Source organism: Eubalaena glacialis, chromosome 4 (genome assembly GCF_028564815.1).
Source record: "Eubalaena glacialis isolate mEubGla1 chromosome 4, mEubGla1.1.hap2.+ XY, whole genome shotgun sequence".
Classification (NCBI taxonomy): domain Eukaryota; kingdom Metazoa; phylum Chordata; class Mammalia; order Artiodactyla; family Balaenidae; genus Eubalaena; species Eubalaena glacialis.
The window spans coordinates 177712626-177736468 of NC_083719.1; positions in this window are offsets into that span (position 1 = coordinate 177712626).

The following is a 23843-nucleotide window of genomic DNA, read 5'->3' on the forward strand; positions in this document are numbered from 1 at the left end:
ATTCTTCCCAGAGTGTCCAGAAAGGCACACAGCCCACCAACACTTTGATGGCAACCCAGCCAAGCCTATCAGACTTCCAACCCATGGAAACTGTGGGATCATAAATGCATGCTGTTGGTAAGCTACTCATTTTGTGGTAATTTGATATGGCAGCACAAAAAAACTAATACACAATCCCAATCACGTAGAATAATTTTTTACAAGAATTTGTAAAAACTGTGAGATTATTTATATGTATGCATATATACAGGTATCTATATAGACACATATATGTACATAAACATATATACATAAAAGTCTGTGACTTTTTTTGCACTTAATAATATATCTTAAGTGACATTCCGCACCAGTTCCTATAGGGTTTTCTAATGACTCCATAGAATTTATCCAGTGTGGACATCTGGCTCGTCTTCATTTTTTGCTGTTCCTCAAAATGTTGTAGCCATCATTTTGTACATAAGTCCCCATGAAGCTGCTACAAGTTTTTCTGTAGGATGAATTCTAGAAATGGCCTTGCTATCAATATTTTAAAGATTATGTACGTTTTAAAATTTGACAGATACTGCCACCAAAATGAAGGCAACACCCTGGGGAATAGACAGTGATCAGGGACTAAACTCCCAGCTCCTCTTGAATTGGTATGGCCATGTGACTCATTTTTACCCATGGAATGTAAGCAGAAGTGTAGAGTGTCACCCTGGGCCAAAGCTTTAAGAAGCGGGTGTGCCCTCAATAAGTTCCCTTTCTCCTCTCCTGGCTAGATATGGAAGACACTAAGGGCTCCCTGTGTGGTGGAGCCATGAAAGGGTGGTGGCCTGGGTCCTTGAGTCACTGTGTGGAGAAGGAGAGCCATCCCCTGAATAGGAACACCCTCCCACGGCAATCAGGTGAGTTAGAAACAAACTTCTGCTGTGTTTAACTTTTTATCCAACTGGGAACCTACTCGTTAGAGCAGCATTCCTGACTTAGCTCGGGCTGCTATAACAAAATATCATAGACTGAGTGGCTTAAATAGCAAACATTTACTTTCTCACAGTTCAAAATGCTGGAAGTCCAAGACCAGGTCAGTTCCTGGGGAGGGCTCTCCTCCTGGTTTGTAGATGAACACTTTCTCTCTGTGTCCTCACATGGAGGAGAAAGAGAGAGAGAACGAGTCATCTAGTATCTCTTCTTATAAAGGCACTAATCCAATCATGAGGGCCCCAACCTCATGACCTTGTTTAAACCTAATTACCTCCCATCTCCAAATACCATCCCACTGGGGGTTAGGGCTTCAACATATGAATTTAGGGGGACATCAGTAAGTCCATAGCCTTTCCTTAACTAATATACTACTTGATGGAAGCAACACTGGTTTCATTCAATGAATGTTTTTCTTGTGCTCTGAAATCTTTGCATTCAAGGGGAATCTACACAGGTGTGGCGTCCTGTTGAGAACACCAAAGCGTTCATTAAAAAGAGAGCTAATCATGCAGCTCAATATCAAAAAAACAAACAACCCAATCCAAAAATGGGCAGAAGACCTAAACAGACAATTCTCCAAAGAAGACATACAGATTGCCAACAAACACATGAGAAGATGCTCAACATCACTAATCATTAGAGAAATGCAAATCAAAACCACAATGAGATACCACTTCACACTGGTCAGAATGGCCATCATCAAAAAATCTACAAACAGTAAATGCTGGAGAGGGTGTGGAGAAAAGGGAACCCTCTTGCACTGTTGGTGGGAATGTAAATTGATACAGCCACTATGGAGAACAGTATGGAGGTTCTTTTAAAAACTAAAAATAGAACTACCATATGACCCAGCAAGCAATCCCACTACTGGGCATATACCCTGAGAAAACCATAATTCAAAAAGAGACATGTACCACAATGTTCATTGCAGCACTATTTATAATAGCCAGGACATGGGAGCAACCTAAGTGTCCATCAACAGATGAATGGATAAAGAAGATGTGGCACATATGTATAATGGAATATTACTCAGCCATTAAAAGAAGCGAAACTGAGTTATTTGTAGTGAGGTGGATGGACCTAGAGTCTGTCATACAGAGTGAAGTAAGTCAGAAAGAAAAAAACAAATACTGTATGCTAACACATATACACGGAATCTTTAAAAAAATGGTTCTGATGATCCTAGGGGCAGGACAGGAATAAAGACGCAGATGTAGAGAATGGACTTGAGGACACAGGGAGGGGGAAGGGTAAGCTGGGACTAAGTGACATATATACACTACTAAATGTAAAATAGCTAGCTAGTGGAAAGCAGCCGCATAGCACAGGCAGATCAGCTTGGTGCTTTGTGACCACCTAGAGGGGTGGGATAGGGAGGGTGGGAGGGAGACGCAAGAGGGAGGGGGTATGGGGATATATGTACACGTATAGCTGATTCACTTTGTTATACAGCAGAAACTAACACAACATTGTAAAGCAATTATACTCCAATAAAGATGTTTAAAAAAAAGACAGAGAGATAATTATAGCGTCTCTGCAAGAAATCATTTCCTCTCACCTCTTTCCTCTTGTTCTCTCTCTCAGCCTTCATTCCCTTTCTTCTACTTGTTGTTTGAGCTTCTGTTAGGCAGTTTCGTTCCTTCCAATCTTGCTCTGTGTGCTAAGATCTGTCAGTAAGCCATCTTAATCTAGCCCCAGACAAAACAAGGGTTGCTAAGGCCCACGGAAAGAAATGGTATCCCCTCCTGAGTTCTAGGCTGAAGAGTGTGAAATTCAACAGACCGTGGATTCTGACAACCAAGGTGAAGCTAATCCAAATGTCATTTTTAACCGAGCTTCAGATGCATTCGTCACTTTCCAGATGTTTTATTTGGCTGATAGTAAAAGTGATTTCCGGACCCTGAGCAAACAATCTCCAGAGCAGGTAGCCAGGTAAGGAGCAAGTGTTAAGGCTCTACCTAGAAGTAAACACTTTTAACAGGGAGCAATAAAAACAAAAGTCAACAAGTGGGACTGCATCAAACTAAAAAGCTTCTGTACAGCAAAAGGAACCATCAGCAAAACAAAAAGGCAATCTACAGAATGGGAAAGGATATTTGCAAACTATATATCGGATAAGGGGTTGGTATCCAAAATCTATAAAGAACTCATACAACTCAGTAGCAAAAAAAAAAAAAAAAAAAAAAAAATGATTAAAAAATCGGCAGAGGAACTAAATAGACATTTTTTTCCAGAGAAGACGTCCAAATGGCCAACAATCACATGAAAATGTGCTCAACATCACTAATCATCAGGGAGATGCAAATCAAAACCACAGTGAGGTATCATTTCACACCCGTTAGAATGACCGTCATCAAAAAGACAAGAGATGACATATGCTCACAAGGATATGGAGAAAAGGGACCCCTCATGCACTGTTGGTGGGAGTGTTGACTGGAAACAGGGAAAGAATCCACATGTACATCTATGGATGAATGGATAAACAAAATATCCAATGGGATATGATTTGGCCTTGAAAAGGAAGGAAATCCAGACACATGCTACCACATGGACGCACCTTGAGGACATTATGCTCAGTGAAGGAGGCCAGTCACAAAAGGACAAGTACTGTTTGATTCCACTTATATGAGGTCAAATTATAGAGGCAGAAAGTAAAATGCTGGGTGCCAGGGGCTGGGAGAAGGGGAAATGGGAGTTAGTGTTTAACGGGGACAGAGTTTCAGTTTGGGAAGATGAAAAGAGTTCTGGAGAGGGATGGTGGTGATGAGGAACATTATGAATGTACACAATACCACTGAAGAATTGTTAAAATGGTAAATATTATGTCAGTTTTATCAAAAAAAAAAAGTGTAGAAAAACTCTTAACATGGGCTTCCCTGGTGTCACAGTGGTTAAGAATCCGCCTGCCAATGCAGGGGACACGGGTTCGAGCCCTGGTCCTGGAAGATCCCACATGCCGTGGAGCAACTAAGCCCGTGCACCACAACTACTGAGCCAGTGTGCCACAACTACTGAAGCCCACGTGCCTAGAGCCCGTGCTGCACAAGAGAAGCCACTGGAATGAGAAGCCTGCACACCACGACGAAGAGTAGCCCCCGCTCGCCGCAACCAGAGAAAGCCCGCGCACAGCAATGAAGACCCAACTCTGCCAAAAATAAAATAAATTAAAACAAAAAAAACCCCAAAAAAACTTTTAACAGGTCATCCAAAAACATCCACCCATCTTCTTTTTTTTTGGCCATGCCACGTGGCTTGTGGGAGTTTAGCTCCCCAACCAGGGATTGAACCCAACAGTGAGAGCGCAAATTCTTAACCCCTGGACTGCCAGGGAATTCCTGATCTTTTTTTTTTTTTTTAATTTATTTTGGCCGCGCTGCGCAGCATGCAGGATCTTAGTTCCCTGACCAGGGATCGAACCCGTGCCCCCTGCAGTGGAAGCTCGAAGTCCTAACCACTGGACCGCCAGGGAATTCCACCCCCCATCTTCTTGAAGGTACTTAAATATTCACAGTTACCCAAGAATTTCAGCTTTCTTGCCTCCCAGCATCAAATACCCACTTATTGAGGGCACCGATAAGTAGATCTAGACACAGACCAGAGCTTTCATGCTGATTCAGACAACCCAAAGCCACCCCATCTCAGGCAGTGTGAATTCACCCCATACCCCACCTTTGCAAAGAGAAGCTAAGAGCAAGGTGAAATGAAAAAGCCAGAGCCAACAAGAGCTCTCATCGCTTGGGGCCAAACTCCAGAATTGCCCCACATACATGAGAACAGAGCTAAATAAAATGCCAGGCCAGATGGCAAAGGCTGAAGGCTAGGCTGAGACCAGCACGCCAGCATAGCCCTGAATACGGCTGCAAAGGTCCATCCCCTGGTGAGAAGAAACCATGTCACAGCTGGTCTCATTTTTCACCCGCTCGTTCAATTGCCCATCACAGCACAGGGATACACACACTCCCTCCCACCAGGATGAACAGATCCCCTGGGATCGCTGGATGATTTTCACGGCTTCAGGACACATTGGGATTTAGGAAGGAGAAAGGATGGGAGACCTCCAGGGCTTAGGCTCGTGGGCAGGATCCACGCGAGCCACTGAATCTCAAGCTGAATCCTTCTCCCAACTTCAGTTTCATGGCTCTATTACCTTCCCCATCACTCATTCATTCATTCATTCGTTCAGCAATATTCATTAAGCACCTACTGTGTGTCCGGCACTGTTGTAGACACTGGGGACCCAGCAGTGAACAAAACAGACACGGTCCCTGCCCTCATGAAGCTCACATTCTAGTGGGGGAGACAGACAAGAAACAAGATAAACAAGTAAAATATGCAGATGGAGGAAAGAAAACAGGAGAGGAGGAAAAGGAAGGGGAAGGAGAACGTCATTTAGAGAAGGTGGTCAGAAAAGATCCTAGTGGGAAAGAAGCATTTGAGTAAAGATCTGAAGGAGGTGAGGGAGGAGCCATGAGGGTGGCTGTAGGAAGAGCGGTCTAGGCAGAGGGAACAGCCCATGCAAAGGCCCTGTGGCTGGAGCGTGCCTGGTGTGTTCAAGGAAGAGCTAGGAGGCCTGTGTGGCTGGAGTGGAGTGAGTGAGGGATGAATGGGGGGAGGCGATAGAGGAAGGTGACAGGGACAGATGGTACGGAGCCTTGTGGACCACAGGGAGGACTTTGGCTTTTGCTCTGAGTAAGGTAGGAGGCATGGAAGAGTCTAAGCAGAGGAGGGACTTGACCTGACTCAGGTGTTCTCAGGCATCCTCTGGAGGTCAGGTTTGTAAGAAACCCAAAAAACAGTGGAACTGATCACCCCAACCATTGTGGGACTCCCTCTCTCCCTCCTTCACCCCACATTCTACTCATCATCAGGGCTGCTGATTCTACCTCATACTTCCTCTCCCACTTGCCATGGTTCAGGCCCTCATTTGCCCCACACAGATGGACCGTAATACTTTCCTCCGTGTTCTGAGTCTCTCCTCCCTCCAATGCATCATAGACTATCAGGTCATCCATTGGCCAATCCCAAAAGGACTCCTCACTTCCAATCGTGAACACATCCCCAACTTCTGCAACTCTTTGCCTCCATCCTGAATGCCCTTCTATCTCCCTACCCACAAAGTCCATCTCAAAAGATGCTTCTGCTCTGAAGCCTCCAAGAGAATTCGCCAGTGCTAGTTCTAGCTGCAGGAGCGAGAGACACGCCAGAGGTGCTGGGGAGTTAATACCCTTGGAAGATTCCTCAACCAATGACTGATGGGAGTTGGTGGAGAAATATCCCCAGCTTTGCAACCAGCCTGCTTGGGTCCTGGATCTGCCCCCCTCCTGCTGCGTGACCTTGGACAAGTCACTTCACCTCTCTGGGCTACAGTTTCCCCATCTGTAAAATGAGGATGATGAGAGCACATATTTCATCGAGTTCTTGTGAGGATCAAATCATTTCATTTCTACATAATGTGCTTGGAACAGCATCCCACACATGGTAATTCCCTAAAGACGTGTTTGATATTATTATGACTGTGGCTACCATTATGATTCCACCTTCTGCTGAATCCTCAAAGCCTAGTACAGTGCCTGGCCAGCAGGAAGGACACAGTGAACACTTATTGAAAGATAGGTCAGGGAATTCCCTGGTGGTCCAGTGCTTAGGACTCGGTGCTTTCACTGCGGTGGCCCGGGTTCAATCTCTGGTAGGGGAACTAAGATCCCGCAAGCCGCAGGGCCAAAAAAAAAAAAAAAAAAAAAGGTAGATCAATTATTCCTCTTGTCCATGGCAATATCACAATTGGACCCATATTCTAGATGCTGGACACCATTTATCATTCTTAAACTTGCTTGACTCCATTGGTGCTGGAAGGTTAACAGGAAAAAGAACAGACTGCCAGGAAAAAAATAATAAAACTTCTCCCAGGGCAGAGTGTTCCTCTAAAGTTTCTCCCTTAAACTAAACTGTTACGCATTTGCTCTCGTCTGTGTTCTCGGGAGTGCGTGGTAGTTTACCTACCAGCTGCATCTTTGGAATACTTTTCCTTCAATACATGTTTTTGACTTCTTGGTATTTTGCGTTAGTGGGGATTTCACAATCTCCCTCATTCATTCTGCAACTTCGGCCAGTCAGTGGCTGTGGATGGTTATAAACATATTAATACGTGAAGACATTAATTCATTACCATGCTAATTATTAGTCCTGATGTGCTTCATTTGTTCAGCAAATATTTACTGAGTACCAACTGTGTGCCACTGTGACTCAATTATTGCACATCTTGGGATCTTAAAGTTCTCAAGAAATCGTCTAAAAGCTGCCTCCCCTTGAGGCTGAAAGAAATGGTAGTGATGGTTTTTGCTGGGGGGAAATAGCTGGATACCAAAATTGGAACCACTTTTAGAAAAAAAAAAAAAAAAAGTGAATAGCCCAGTCTCCAGTCCTGAAAAAAATATGTGAAATGAGCCTCCCTACACTTTGTTCTTGGTCACTAAGAATTAACGTGTGGATTAGTGGGGTCCAGAATATGTTTCCAATACTCATCTGACTTGCATGTTTTAGGGGAGGGATGGGTGGGACACGCAGAAGAAAGGGAAAGCTGAAGCATGAGCTACAGAAGAAATCAGAAGTGAAAAGAAGCCAGACACAAAGACCACCTATTGTCTGACTGCATTTCTATGAAACATGGAGAAGAGGGAAATCCGTAAAGACAGAAAGCAGATTGGTGGTTGCCCGTTGCTGGGGGACTGAGGAATGAGAATAACTGCTTCATCGGTAGAGAGCTTCGCTTTGGTATGAAGAGAAAGTTCTGGAAATAGATAGAGGTGATGGTTGCACAACATTATGAATATACTAAGTGCCGTTTAATTGTTCCCTTTAAAATGGTGAGAACAGTAGACTTTATGTTGGGTGTATTTTACAATTAAAAAAGTAAAGAAATTGGATACACATCTTTGCTCTGGAGAGAAATTTAAAAGTAGTCAAGTATAGCACAGGGAACTATACAAACTATCTTGTAATAACCTATAATGGAAAAGAATCAGAAAAGAATCTGAATATATATATATTCTTTATATATATATATAAATGAATCCCTTTGCTGTACACCTAAAACTACCACAACATTGTAAATTAACTATACTTCAATTTTTTTTCTTTTTTTTTTAACATCTTTATTGGAGTGTAATTGCTTTACAATGGTGTGTTAGTTTCTGCTTTACAACAAAGTGAATCAGCTATACATATACATATATCCCCATATCTCCTCCCTCTTGCGTCTCCCTCCCTCCCACCCTCCCTATCCCACCCCTCTAGGCGGTCACAAAGCACCAAGCTGATCTCCCTGTGCTATGCGGCTGCTTCCCACTAGCTATCAGTTTTACATTTGGTAGTGTATATATGTCACTTTGTCCCAGCTTACCCTTCCCCCTCCCCGTATCCTCAAGTCCATTCTCTAGTAGGTCTGAATGGTTAATAAAATAAAAAATAAAGAAAAAAATTTTAAAAACCAAGTTACATTGATCAACTCTTGCAAGAACAGCAACAGCAAAAAAAAGTGGCCAAGATTTAGTGAGCACCTACTATGTGCCCAGCACTGAGCATCACCTGGCCTGGCCTCCCAGGACCCCTACCACTGGGATGTCATGGTTAGCCTGATCGTCAGCTAGGAACACTGAAGCACAGAGGGGCTGAGTGATGCCCCTAAGCCTTCTAAGACTCTGACCAGCACTTAGCTGCCCCGGAATCCTGTTCAAAGTGCAGATTCTAACTCAGGGCTGAGTGGGGCCCAAGACTCTGCATTCCCAGAGGGTGCTGCTGGTCCAAGGTCTGCACTTTGAGAAGAAGGTCTGGAGATTCTGACCAGCGGCCCCTCCCACTTAGTTAAGTCAGTCTCACTGGCCGCCATCAGACAGGCTTGGCCTTGCCGGAAGGGGTAGGAGAGCTTGCCAAGAGCCCTTGCCTGTCTGTCACTATGAAGACAGTGGGATTGAAAGATCCTGGAATAGAATCTTCCCTCACTTGCCCTTGGCCATTAAGGGCCCTCTGGTCCTGTAAGCTAACATTTTGAAAAGAATAATAAATAAATAAGTCAAACCCTCTGCCGGAGCATGTGATGTCCAAGAGCTACACTTGGCATTACTTTGCAGGTCATTTACCCAGTAATTTGTTCAATGTCAAATGTGCCCTTTGCCTCCAGAACCCCGGTCCTGATCTTTCCCCTTACTTTGGGGGACGGGGAGGGGCAGCATTGAATAAAACCAGTCTTATCTAGAGGGAGGATGGCATTTGCCCTGAGTGACATCTTTATGTTTCTCTGCAAATCCCTGTGTCTTGGAGGAAAGCGATATCAACGGAATAGTCAGCTACTAAGATGGCTGGAGTTGGGAGACTTTCTGCAGCCTGGGCTTGGTATTGGAGGGACTAGAAACCAAGTAGGGGATGTGGGGCCAGCGTCAGCCACAGACACCCTAGACTCCTCCTCCCCACCTTACCCCTGTCCTCTCCCCACCTAGGACTGTCCTTGAAAGAGCCCGCATGGGAAATGGCAAGTCTGCCCTGAAGTTGTCAACTCAGAACAGGAAACTCAGGATGGAGCCCGGATACCTAGTGGAGACCCCCCACCCTCAATGCACCTTCGCTTGGAGCCAAGGAGAGATGGGGCACACGGATGAGCTCTCCCTTCCTGTCGGTTTACCCTCAACAGAGGTTACTGCCTCTGGGAAGGTATTCTGTCCTCCTGTTTACATTCTATTCTGGTTCCTTCTCCCAGCTCAGTCTCTCAGGAGCCCCGAAAGCAGGAGCCCCTGGAAAAGGCAGAGGAGCCCAGCCCGCGGGGCGCTTCCCCCTCCTGCCCCCACCAGCCGCGGCAGCCACGTGTTCTCTGAAGCTGTCAGCGGAGAGAGAGCGAGAGAGGAGAGGGATTCTGTCTCTCTCACTTCTTGAGAAATGAAAGCCACCCGGAGAGTCAACTCTGTCCAAACATTTTTTAAAAAGGGAGGGGTTGGTCTAGAGGGGTGTCAGTGCTGTCTCTGCTTTTCATTTGGTGCAAGGGAGGGGAGAATGTTAAATATTAAACGGAACAACTGGTTTCCTGAGACGGTGTAATTATCCTCAACAGCCATCTGTCATCTCCCTTTTTCCAACGCATTCACGGTGCGTTGAGCACAGCAAACAAGGACCGGCTACACGGGCGTCGCGAACTTTTGTTTCGGGGACCGCCTCCCGCAACAAAGCTGTAGGCGATAGGGGAGGGGGACGCGCGCAAGATCCCAAGTTCTGTCACTTGTCCAGCCTGCCTGGGTCTTAAAGCAGAAAGAGACTAATGTAGACTTGAGTGATGGGGTGGGGAGGACATAAAAAAATAGAATTAGACTTAGCTTGGAAACTATAGTCATTGGGGAAATGTCACATGTCCAGGGCAGGTGGCAGAGACATCAAGTACTACAAGGGGGCTAAGGGCAGTTGAAAGAAAATGGATTTTTCATCAAGAAACAAGTAGAAGCTGGAAATCAGGTGTCTGCCCCCACCAAGAGAAACCGCCCACCCCCAAAGAAAAGCTATTCGTAGGAAAGGGGGGGGGGGTCATTGGGTTTCTACCTTTGCATATACAGGTAATGTTGCAGCAAGGAAATAAAGATTAGACTGCCTGCAGGACTCTGCCCCCAGGATCTTGTACCGCTCACTCACCTGTATCGCATCGGCTCCGGGGCTCAGGCTGTGTGGTTACTGGGCAGCGCAAAGAGTCCTCCAGCTGCCCTGAGGGTCCCACCTTGTCAGCACCCAGGGCTCCAAGCCAGCTGAAGTCCACGCATCCATTGCCTGCCCAATGGAAAGGAAAAGGGGGCCCCCCGAGAGAGGAGAGAAAGGGGGTGCCAAGAGCAGCTGTTCTTCGAGCTGAGGGCTCCCCACAAAGGCAGGCACCAAGTGGGGCTGCTGTGCCAGCTGCCAGGGGGGAAAAAGCGAAGGAGGAGGAGGTTTCCTAGATGCTGGGAGGAGACAGGGGAGAACTAGCGTCACATCAGCTCCTGATCATCTCCAGCAAAGTACTGCACAGGAACTCAGCACAGGGAGACAAATCCAGCCCCCCCGTCCTCACATTGCTTCTCAGAGGAAAATAAAGGGAATTCTTACTCTCGTCTCTCCACCCCTTAACACTGCACCTCAACCTGCCAGCACAGGGCAGGACCCTAGTCTCTGGAAGGATGCTGTTTATCACCCCCTCTACCTCCTTTCAGACCGGCTTCTCTTAAGGAGCAGAGGAAAGGTGGTAACAGGAGAGCTCTTTCTCTTCCACTTAGGGGGTTTGCGGAGGGGGGTGTTTGAGGAGGTGGCGTGTGTAACAGGCGTGAAGCAGCAGGAATATGGAATCACACTTATAATTTAACCATCTCCCCTCCGCCAGATTGCAACCTACATTATTGATGCCCTTACAAAAACAATGCTAACCGCCCCCCCAAGTCTTTTCTGTTCACTCTCGAAACAGCTTCTCCTTACCACCCCACTATCTCCTCCCTTAAGGCGGAGGGGGTTGTATTATCTGAACACAAAGACAGAGAGAGGAAAATTGGAGTTTTTAGATGCAAAAAGGCAATTGATTGCAAGTTTCATAGGTTTGTTTGCTGCATGCGTGGAATTAGGTTCCCAAAACTGGGGTGACCCTCTTTCTCTTTTTAAAGGGGGCTCCTTTTAAAGGTGAGCAGTATGTTTTTCTTATAAGAGGCATCTAGGGCAGAGAGAAGCCCCATGTTTTTCCCAAGGTGGGGTCAAAGTGGGAGGCTCTACCTCACTGGGGAAAGTGGCATTGTTTAGACAGTTAGGAGCAATCAAACCGGGCTGGGTGTTAGGGGATCTTAAAGAATTAGGGTTCATTTTATATAGCCTGTTAGTAGTATTTTGATTATGTTGTTTTTTTTAGTCTCTACGTGTTAGAGAAGCATATTGGAGTATTTATGGGTGAGGTGATGGGTCGTTTCCAGGAAACCATCAAAACATCCATTGACTGATGAATAAATAAACAAAACGTGGTCCCTGTGTAATAGGGAAGTCACAAATGTGACTCCATATTGGGTCTGTTTCCTTTACTTTAACCTTTGTATTCTATTGCTTTTGCTACGAGTTAAGAATGTTGCCTGTAGACTGAAATATACCGGATAGCCCATTCTCAAGGCTCTGACCTTTAAAAGTATAACACTTTTCCGTTCATATAGAGATAAAAAGTCGCAGAACAGAAAATATCATTTGTCTTGGAGGTTTACAGAAACATCGTGACCTGACCTACGTGGACAGATGCAAGAACAAAGGATTCTGGCACCAAGAAGTTTGTAGCAACCACCCCCTCTCCTTTCAGTATAAAAGAAGCCTGGAGGATGGTGCGCGATTTAAAACTTCCCACCGCGGAAACCCCGGGAAGCGAACACTGCGGATATGGAGGGACTACTGTACCTGAATTGGTGGAAGGCTCAGGGGATACTGGGCACTCAGAGGCTCACAAATTAACCAGTTAAGAGGACATCAGCTTCACTAGGAGTCAGTGGTGACTGTCGTGTGCAGACCAGGACTGAGGCTAGAGTTCTGCGTGGGACCTGGCTTCTGCCAAACAGACCTATTACAGGAGACCTAGAGCCGTGTGGATGAAAGGCTCTTGGTGCTCCAGCCAGGCATCAGGGCTGTGCCTCTGAGGTGGGAGAGCCAACTTCAGGACACTGGTCCACAAGAGACCTCGCAGCTCCACGTAATACCAAACGGCGAAAATCTCTCACAGATCTCCATCTCAACATCAAGACCCAGCTTCACTCAACGACCAGCAAGCTACAGTGCTGGACACCCTATGCCAAACAACTAGCAAGAGAGGAACACAGCCCCATCCATTAACAGAGAGGCTGCCTAAAATCATAATAAGGCCACAGACACCCCAAAACACACCACCAGACGTGGACGAACCCACCAGAAAGACAACATCCAGCCTCATCCACCAGAACACAGGCACTAGTTCCCTCCACCAGGAAACCTACACAACCCACTGAACCAACCTTAGCCACTGGGGACAGATACCAAAAACAACGGGAACTACGAACCTGCAGCCTGTGAAAAGGAGACCCCAAACACAGTAAGATAAGCAAAATGAGAAGACAGAAAAACACACAGCAGATGAAGGAGCAGGGTCAAAACACACCAGACCTAACAAATGAAGAGGAAATAGGTAGTCTACCTGAAAAAGAATTCAGAATAATGATAGTAAGGATGATCCAAAGTCTTGGAAATAGAATAGACAAAATGCAAGAAACATTTAACAAGGACGTAGAAGAACTAAAGAGGAACCAAGAAACGATGACAAGCACAATAAATGAAATTAAAAATACTCTAGATGGGATCAATAGCAGAATAACTGAGGCAGAAGAACGGATAAGTGACCTGGAAGATAAAATGGTGGAAATAACTACTGCAGACCAGAATAAAGAAAAAAGAATGAAAAGAACTGAGGACAGTCTCAGAGACCTCTGGGACAACATTAAACGTACCAACATTCGAATTATAGGGGTCCCAGAAGAAGAAGAGAAAAAGAAAGGGACTGAGAAAATATTTGAAGAGATTATAGTTGAAAACTTCCCTAATATGGGAAAGGAAATAGTTAATCAAGTCCTGGAAGCACAGAGAGTCCCATACAGGATAAATCCAAGGAGAAACACACCAAGACACATATTAATCAAACTATCAAAAATTAAATATAAAGAAAACATATTAAAAGCAGCAAGGGAAAAACAACAGATAACACACAAGGGCATCCCCATAAGGTTAACAGCTGATCTTTCAGCAGAAACGCTGCAAGCCAGAAGGGAGTGGCAGGATATACTTAAAGTGATGAAGGAGAAAAACCTACAACCAAGATTACTCTACCCAGCAAGGATCTCATTCAGATTTGATGGAGAAATTAAAACCTTTACAGAAAAGCAAAAGCTGAGAGAGTTCAGCACCACCAAACCAGCTTTACAACAAATGCTAAAGGAACTTCTCTAGGCAAGAAACACAAGAGAAGGAAAACACCTACAATAACAAACCCAAAACATTTAAGAAAATGGGAATAGGAACATACATATCGATAATTACCTTAAATGTAAATGGATTAAATGCTCCCACCAAAAGACACAGACTGGCTGAATGGATATGAAAACAAGACCCATATATATGCTGTCTACAAGAGACCCACTTCAGACCTAGAGACACATACAGACTGAAAGTGAGGGGATGGAAAAAGATATTCCATGCAAATGGAAATCAAAAGAAAGCTGGAGTAGCAATTCTCATATCAGACAAAATAGACTTTAAAATAAAGACAATTACAAGAGACAAAGAAGGACACTATATAATGATCAAGGGATCGATCCAAGAGGAAGGTATAACAATTGTAAATATTTATGCACCCAACATAGGAGCACCTCAATACATAAGGCAAATACTAACAGCCATAAAAGGGGAAATCGACAGTAACACAATCATAGTAGGGGACTTTAACACCCCACTTTCACCAATGGACAGATCATCCAAAATGAAAATAAATAAGGAAACACAAGCTTTAAATGATACATTAAACAAGATGGACTTAATTGATATTTATAGGACATTCCACCCAAAAACAACAGAATACACATTTTTCTCAAGTGCTCATGGAACATTCTCCAGGATAGATCATATCTTGGGTCACAAATCAAGCCTTGGTAAATTTAAAAAAATTGAAATCGTATCAAGTATCTTTTCCGACCACAACGCTATGAGACTAGATATCAATTACAGGAAAAGATCTGTAAAAAATACAAACACATGGAGGCTACACAATACACTACTTAATAACGAAGTGATCACTGAAGAAATCAAAGGGGAAATCAAAAAATACCTAGAAACAAATGACAATGGAGACACGACGATCCAAAACCTATGGGATGCAGCAAAAGCAGTTCTAAGAGGGAAGTTTATAGCAATACAAGCCTACATCAAGAAACAGGAAACATCTCGAATAAACAACCTAACCTTGCACCTAAAGCAATTAGAGAAAGAAGAACAAAAGCTAGCAGAAGGAAAGAAATCATAAAGATCAGATCAGAAATAAATGAAAAAGAAATGAAGGAAACAATAGCAAAAATCAATGAAACTAAAAGCTGGTTCTTTGAGAAGATAAACAAAATTGATAAACCATTAGCCAGACTCATCAAGAGAAAAAAGGAGAAGACTCAAATTAATAGAATTAGAAATGAAAAAGGAGAAGTAACCACTGACACTGCAGAAATACAAACGATCATAAGAGATTACTACAAGCAACTCTATGCTAATAAAATGGACAACCTGGAAGAAATGGACAGATTCTTAGAAATGCACAACCTGCCGAGACTGAACCAGGAAGAAATAGAAAATATGAACAGACCAATCACAAGCACTGAAATTGAAACTGTGATTAAAAATCTTCCAACACACAAAAGCCCAGGACCAGATGGCTTCACAGGCGAATTCTATCAAACATTTAGAGAAGAGCTAACACCTATCCTTCTCAAACTCTTCCAAAATATTGCAGAGGGAGGAACACTCCCCAACTCATTCTACGAGGCCACCATCACCCTGATACCAAAACCAGGCAAAGATGTCACAAAGAAAGAAAACTACAGGCCAATATCACTGATGAACATAGATGCAAAAATCCTCAACAAAATACTAGCAAACAGAATCCAACAGCACATTAAAAGGATCATACAACATGATCAAGTGGGGTTTATTCCAGGAATGCAAGGATTCTTCAATATACGCAAATCAATCAACGTGATACATCATATTAACAAATTGAAGGAGAAAAACCATATGATCATCTCAATAGATGCAGAGAAAGCTTTCGACAAAATTCAACACCCATTTATGATAAAAGTCCTGCAGAAAGTAGGCATAGAGGGAACTTTCCTCAACATAATAAAGGCCGTATATGACAAACCCACAGCCAACATTGTCCTCAATGGTGAAAAACTGAAACCATTTCCACTAAGATCAGGAACAAGACAAGGTTGCCCTCTCTCACCACTATTATTCAACATAGTTTTGGAAGTGTTAGCCACAGCAATCAGAGACGAAAAAGAAATAAAAGGAATCCAAATCGGAAAAGAAGAAGTAAAGCTGTCACTGTTTGCAGATGACATGATACTATACATAGAGAATCCAAAAGATGCTACCAGAAAACTACTAGAGCTAATCAATGAATTTGGTAAAGTAGCAGGATACAAAATTAATGCACAGAAATCTCTTGCATTCCTGTATACTAATGATGAAAAATCTGAAAGTGAAATTAAGAAAACACTCCCGTTTACCATTGCAACAAAAAGAATAAAATACCTAGGAATAAACCTACCTAAGGAGACAAAAGACCTGTATGCAGAAAATTATAGGACACTGATGAAAGAAATTAAAGATGATACAAATAGATGGAGAGATATACCATGTTCTTGGATTGGAAGAATAAACATTGTGAAAATGACTCTGCTACCCAAAGCAATCTACAGATTCAATGCAATCCCTATCAAACTAACACTGGCATTTTTCACAGAACTAGAACAAAAAGTTTCACAATTTGTATGGAAACACAAAAGACCCCGAATAGCCAAAGCAATCTTGAGAACGAAAAATGGAGCTGGAGGAATCAGGCTCCCTGACTTCAGACTATATTACAAAGCTACAGTAATCAAGACAGTTTGGTACTGGCACAAAAACAGAAATATAGATCAATGGAACAGGATAGAAAGCCCAGAGATAAGCCCACGCACATATGGTCACCTTATCTTTGATAAAGGAGGCAAGCATATACAGTGGAGAAAAGACAGCCTCTTCAATAAGTGGTGCTGGGAAAATTGGACAGGTACATGTAAAAGTATGAAATTAGAACACTCCCTAACACCATACACAAAAATAAACTCAAAATGGATTAAAGACCTAAGTGTAAGGCCAGACACTATCAAACTCTTAGAGGAAAACATAGGCAGAACACTGTATGACATAAGTCACAGCAAGATCCTTTTTGACCCAGGTCCTAGAGAAATGGAAATAAAAACACAAATAAACAAATGGGACCTAATGAAACTTAAAAGCTTTTGCACAGCAAAGGAAACCATAAACAAGACCAAAAGACAACCCTCAGAATGGGAGAAAATATTTGCAAATGAAGCAACGGACAAAGGATTAATCTCCAAGATTTACAAGCAGCTCATGCAGCTCAATAACAAAAAAACAAACAGCCCAATCCAAAAATGGGCAGAAGACCTAAATAGACATTTCTCCAAAGAAGAGATACAGATTGCCAACAGACACATGAAAGAATGCTCAACATCATTAATCATTAGAGAAATGCAAATCAAAACTACAATGAGGTATCATCTCACACCGGTCAGAATGGCCATCATCAAAAAATCTAGAAACAATAAATGCTGGAGAGGGTGTGGAGAAAAGGGAACACTCTTGCACTGTTGGTGGGAATGTAAATTGATACAGCCACTATGGAGAACAGTATGGAGGTTCCTTAAAAAACTAAAAATAGAACTACCATATGACCCAGCAATCCCACTACTGGGCATATACCCTGAGAAAACCATAATTCAGAAAGAGTCATGTACCAAAATATTCATTGCAGCTCTGTTTACAATAGCCAGGACATGGAAGCAACCTAGGTGTCCATCATCGGATGAATGGATAAAGAAGATGTGGCACATATATACAATGGAATATTACTCAGCCATAAAAAGAAATGAAATGGAGGTGTTTGTAATGAGGTGGATGGAGTTAGAGTCTGTCATACAGAGCGAAGTAAGTCAGAAAGAGAAAAACAAATACAGTATGCTAACACATATATATGGAATCTAAGGGAAAAAAAAAAAAAAAAAGAGGTCATGAAGAACCTAGTGGCAAGATGGGAATAAAGACACAGACCTACTAGAGAATGGACTTGAGGATATGGGGAGGGGGAGGGGTGAGATGTGACAGGGTGAGAGAGTGTCATGGACATATATACACTACCAAATGTAAAATAGATAACTAGTGGGAAGCAGCCGCATAGCACAGGGAGATCAGCTCGGTGCTTTGTGACCACCTAGAGGGGTGGGATAGGGAGGGTGGGAGGGAGGGAGATGCAAGAGGGAAGAGATATGGCAACATATGTATATGTGTAACTGATTCACTTTGTTGTAAAGCAGAAGCTAGCACACCATTGTAAAGCAATTATACTTCAATAAAGATGTTAAAAAAAAAAAAAAAAAAAAGAAGCCTGAATTCTAACTCGGGGAAGATGGTTCTTTGGAATACTAGTCCGCCATCTTCTCGGTCTGCTGGCTTTCCAAATAAAGTCTCTATTCCTTGCCCCAACAACTTGTCTCTCGATTTATTGGCCTGTCGTGTGGTGAGCATTAGGAGCTTGGACTCGGTAACACCTTTGTGCAATGGAATATTATTCAGCCATTAAAAAGAAAGAAGCACTGATACATGCTACAACATGGATGAACCTTGAAAACATTATGCTGAGTGAAAGAAGCCAGGGTACACATAGGGGACATAAAAGGTCACACAGGGTATGATTACATTTATACGAAATGTCCAGAAGAGGCAAATCCAAAGAGACAGAGAGTAGACTGGTAGTTTCCAGGAGCAGGGAGATGGGGGGATAGGGGATGCCTACCTTTTGGGGTGATGGAAATGTTCTGGAGCTAGATAGAAGAGAAGTGGCATGATACTGTGAATGTACTAAATGCTCTGAATTGTTCACTTTAAAAGGGTTGATGTCATGTGATGGGAATTTCCCGCCAATTTTTTTTTTAATGCAACAAAAAAGGGAGGGGAAAATAAACATGACAGCACAACATCGCTAATTGAAGAAGCTGGGTGATGGGAACACGGGGGTCCATCATATTTTTCACCATATTTTTCTCTCTGCTTTGTGTATGCTTGAAATTTCTTTTTAAAATATGGGGGTGGAAATGGAATAGGAAGAACTCAGCCCATGGTGGTGGGTCTGGGCCAACAGAAGTGGGGTAGAGGGGGCTTCTCTCTAGGTGAGTGCAACCCTCAATTCAGCAACTAGGTGAACCCCTAGGCTGCGAAGCCAAAGTGTGGAGGATGGAGCTGAACCCTGGGGTCCCAGCGCCTGGGAGAGAAAACAGACCCCACTCCACCTTATCAGCCTGCAACCTCAGACAAGCCTCAGTCTCCTCATCAATAAAATGGGGCTAATCCTTCTTACCTTGTGGGGATTTTGTGAGCATCATATGAGATCGCATTGAAAAAGAATATCTGGGGACTTCCCTGGTGCTCCAGTGGTTAAGACTCCACACTCCCAATGCAGGGGGCCCAGGTTCAATCCCTGGTCAGGGAACTACATCCTGCATGCCACAACTAAAAGATCCCACATGCCACAACTGAAAGATTCTGCCCACCGCAACGAAGATCCCGCGTGCCACAACTAAGACCTGGCACAACAAAATAAATAAATATTTTTAAAAAAAGAATATTTGCTTCTATGTGTACTAAAACCTTCTCTGGAAAGATGCTAGAGAACTAATCGCAGGGGCTCTCTGTGGGGGTGGGGATCCCACCTGAAGGGACAGGGATGGAGGGGTTTTTCCTGCTTACTTTTTTATATTTAGCAGATTTTGAACCACGTGGGTATAATACAGATTAAAACATTAAATGAAAAAGTGGGATTGTCTTTGTCAAGCGCTGGCTCACTTTTTCTGTCAAGGGCCAGGTAATAAACATCATAGGCTTTGCAAGTCATATGGTCTGTATGACATCCAATCAATTCTGCCCCCACAGAAGCGCCATTGACAAAGTGTAAATGAATGGGTGTGGCTGTGTGCCAATGAAACTTTATTTATAAAAAATCATTACAGAAGATGGCAGAAGAGTAAGACGTGGAGATCACCTTCCTCCCCACAAATACATAAGAAATACATCTACATGTGGAACAACTCCTACAGAACACCTACTGAACGCTGGCAGAAGACCTCAGACCTCCCAAAAGGCAAGAAACTCCCCACGTACCTGGGTAGGGCAAAAGAAAAAAGAAAAAGCAGAGACAAAAGAATAGGGACGGGACCTGCACCAGTGGGAGGGAGGTGTGAAGGAGGAAAGGTTTCCACACACTAGGAAGCCCCTTCGCGGGCAGAGACTGCGGGTGGCAGAGGGGGGAAGCTTCGGAGCCACGGAGGAGAGCGCAGCCACAGGGGTGCGGAGGGCAAACCGGAGAGATTCCCGCACAGAGGAGCGGTGCCGACCAGCACTCACCAGCCCGAGAGGCTTGTCTGCTCACCCGCCGGGGCGGGCGGGGGCTGGGAGGGGCTTCGGTGGGATCGCGGGGAAAGGACTGGGGTTGGCTGCGTGAACACAGCCTGAAGGGGGCTAGTGCACCACAGCTAGACGGGAGGGGGTCCGGGAAAAAGTCTGGAGCTGCTGAAGAGGCAAGAGACCACTGTTTCAGGGTGTGTGAGGAGAGGGGATTCAGAGCGCCGCCTAAATGAGCTCCAGAGACGGGCGCGAGCCGCGGCTATCAGCGCGGACCCCAGAGACGGGCATGGGACGCTAAGGCTGCTGCTGCCGCCACCAAGAAGCCTGTGGGCAAGCACAGGTCACTATCCACACCGTTCCTCCCGGGAGCCTGTGCAGCCCGCCACTGCCAGGGTCCCGTGATCCAGGGACAACTTCCCCGGGAGAACGCACGGCGCGCCTCGGGCTGGTGCAACGTCACGCCGGCCGCTGCCGCCACAGGCTCGCCCCGGATTCCGTACCCCTTCCTCCCCCTGTCCTGAGTGAGCCAGAGCCCCCTAATCAGCTGCTCCTTTAACCTCGTCCTGTCCGGGCCGGAACAGACACCCTCAGGCGACCTACACGCAGAGGGCAGAGGTGGGGCCAAATCCAAAGCTGAACCCCAGGAGCTGTGCGAAAAAAGAAGAGAAAGGGAAATTTCTCCCAGCAGCCTCAGAAGCAGCGGATTAAATCTCCACAATCAACTTGATGTACCCTGCATCTGTGGAATACCTGAATAGACAACGTATCATCCCAAATTCAGGAGGTGGACTTTGGGAGCAATGATATATATTTTTTTTTTCCCTTTTTCTCTTTTAGTGAGTGTGTATGTGTATGCTTCTGTGTGTGATTTTGTCTGTATAGCTTTGCTTTTACCACTTGTCCTAGGGTTCTGTCTGTCCGTTTTTTTGTTTTTTTGGTATAGTTTTTAGCGCTTGTTATCATTGCTGGATTTGTTTTTTGGTTTGGTTGCTCTTTTCTTTCTTTCTTTTTTTTATTACTTTTAAAATTTTTTAATAATTATTTTTTATTTTAATAACTATTTTATCTTATTTTATTTCATTTTATCTTATCTTATTTTATTTTACTTTATGTCCTTCTTTCTTTCTTTCTTTTTTTCTCCCTATTATTCTGAGCTGTGTGGAGGACAGGCTCTTGGTGCTCCAGCCAGGCGTCAAGGCTGTGCCTCTGAGGTGGGAGAGCCAAGTTCAGGACATTGGTCCACCAGAGACCTCCCGGCTCCACGTAATATCAAATGGTGAAAGCTCTGCCAGAGATCCCCATCTCAACACTAAGACCCACCTCCACTCAATGACCAGCAAGATACAGTGCTGGACACCCTATGCCAAACAACTAGCAAGACAGGAACACAGCCCCACCCACTAGCAGGGAGGCTGCCTAAGGTCATAAATAAGGTCACAGACACCCAAAAATACACCAGTGGATGTGGTCCTGCCCACCAGAAAGACAAGATCCAGCCTCATCCACCAGAACACAGGCACTAGTCCCCTCCACCAGGAAGCCTACACAACCCACTGAACCAACCTTAGCCACTGGGGGCAGACACCAAAAACAACAGGAACTATGAACCTGTAGCCTGTGAAAAGGAGACCCCAAACACAGTAAGTTCAGCAAAATGAGAAGACAGAGAAACACACAGAAGATGAAGGAGCAAGGTAAAAACCCACCAGACCTAACAAATGAAGAGGAAATCGGCAGTCTACCTGAAAAAGAATTCATAATAATGATAGTAAAGATGATCCAAAATCTTGGAAATAGAATGGAGAAAATACAAGAAACGTTTAACAAGGACCTAGAAGAACTAAAGAACAAACAAACAGTGATGAACAACACAATAAATGAAATTAAAAATTCTCTAGAAGGAATCAATAGCAGAATAACAGAGGCAGAAGAACAGATAAGTGACCTGGAAGATAAAATAGTGGAAATAACTACTGCAGAGCAGAATAAAGAAAAAAGAATGAAAAGAATTGAGGACAGTCTCAGAGACCTCTGGGACAACATTAAATGCAGCAACATTTGAATTATAGGGGTCCCAGAAGAAGAAGAGAAAAAGAAAGGGACTGAGAAAATATTTGAAGAGATTATAGTTGAAAACTTCCCTAATATGGGAAAGGAAATCGTTAATCAAGTCCAGGAAGCACAGAGAGTCACATACAGGATAAATCCAAGGAGAAACACACCAAGACGCATATTAATCAAACTATCAAAAATTAAATACAGAGAAAAAATATTAAAAGCAGCAAGGGAAAAACAACAAATAACATACAAGGGAATCCCCATAACGTTAACAGCTGATCTTTCAGCAGAAACTCTGCAAGCCAGAAGGGAGTGGCAGGACATATTTAAAGTGATGAAAGGGAAGAACCTACAACCAAGATTACTCTACCCAACCAGCAACTCATTCAGATTTGACAGAGAAATTAAAACCTTTACAGACAAGCAAAAGCTAAGAGAATTCAGCACCACCAAACAAGCTTTACAACAAATGCTAAAGGAACTTCTCTAGGCAAGAAACACAAGAGAAGGAAAAGACCTACAATAACAAACCCAAAACAATTAAGAAAATGGAATATACATATCAATAACTACCTTTATTGTAAATGGATTAAATGCTCCAACCAAAAGACATAGACTGGCTGAATGGATACAAAAACAAGACCCATATATATGCTGTTTACAAGAGACCCACTTCAGACCTAGGGACACATACAGATGGAAAGTGAGGGGATGGAAAAAGATATTCCATGCAAATGGAAATCAAAAGAAAGATGGAGTAGCAATTCTCATATCAGAGAAAACAGACTTTAAAACAAAGACTATTACAAGAGACAAAGAAGGACACTACATAATTATCAAGGGATCAATCCAAGAAGATATAACAATTGTAAATATTTATGCACCCAACATAGGAGCACCTCAATACATAAGGCAAATACTGGCAGCCATAAAAGGGGAAATCGACAGTAACACAATCATAGTAGGGGACTTTAACACCCCACTTTCACCAATGACAGATCATCCAAAATGAAAATAAATAAGGAAACACAAGCTTTAAATGATACATTAAACAAGATGGACTTAATTGATATTTATAGGACATTCTATCCAAAAACAACAGAATACACTTTCTTCTCAAGTACTCATGGAGTATTCTCCAGGATAGATCATATCTTGGGTCACAAATCAAGCCTTGGTAAATTTCAGAAAATTGAAATCTTATCAGGTATCTTTTCTGACCACAGTGCTATGAGACTAGATATCAATTACAGGAAAAAAATCTGTAAAAAATACAAACACATGGAGGCTAAACAATACACTACTTAATAACCAAGAGATCACTGAAGAAATCAAAGAGGAAATCAAAAAATACCTAGAAACAAATGACAATGAAAACACGACGACCCAAAACCTATGGGATGCAGCAAAAGCAGTTCTAAGAGGGAAGTTTATAGCAATACAATCCCACCTTAAGAAACAAGAAACGTCTCAAATAAACAACCTAACCTTAGACCTAAAGCAATTAGAGAAAGAAGAACAAAAAAACCCCCAAAGTTAGCACAAGGAAA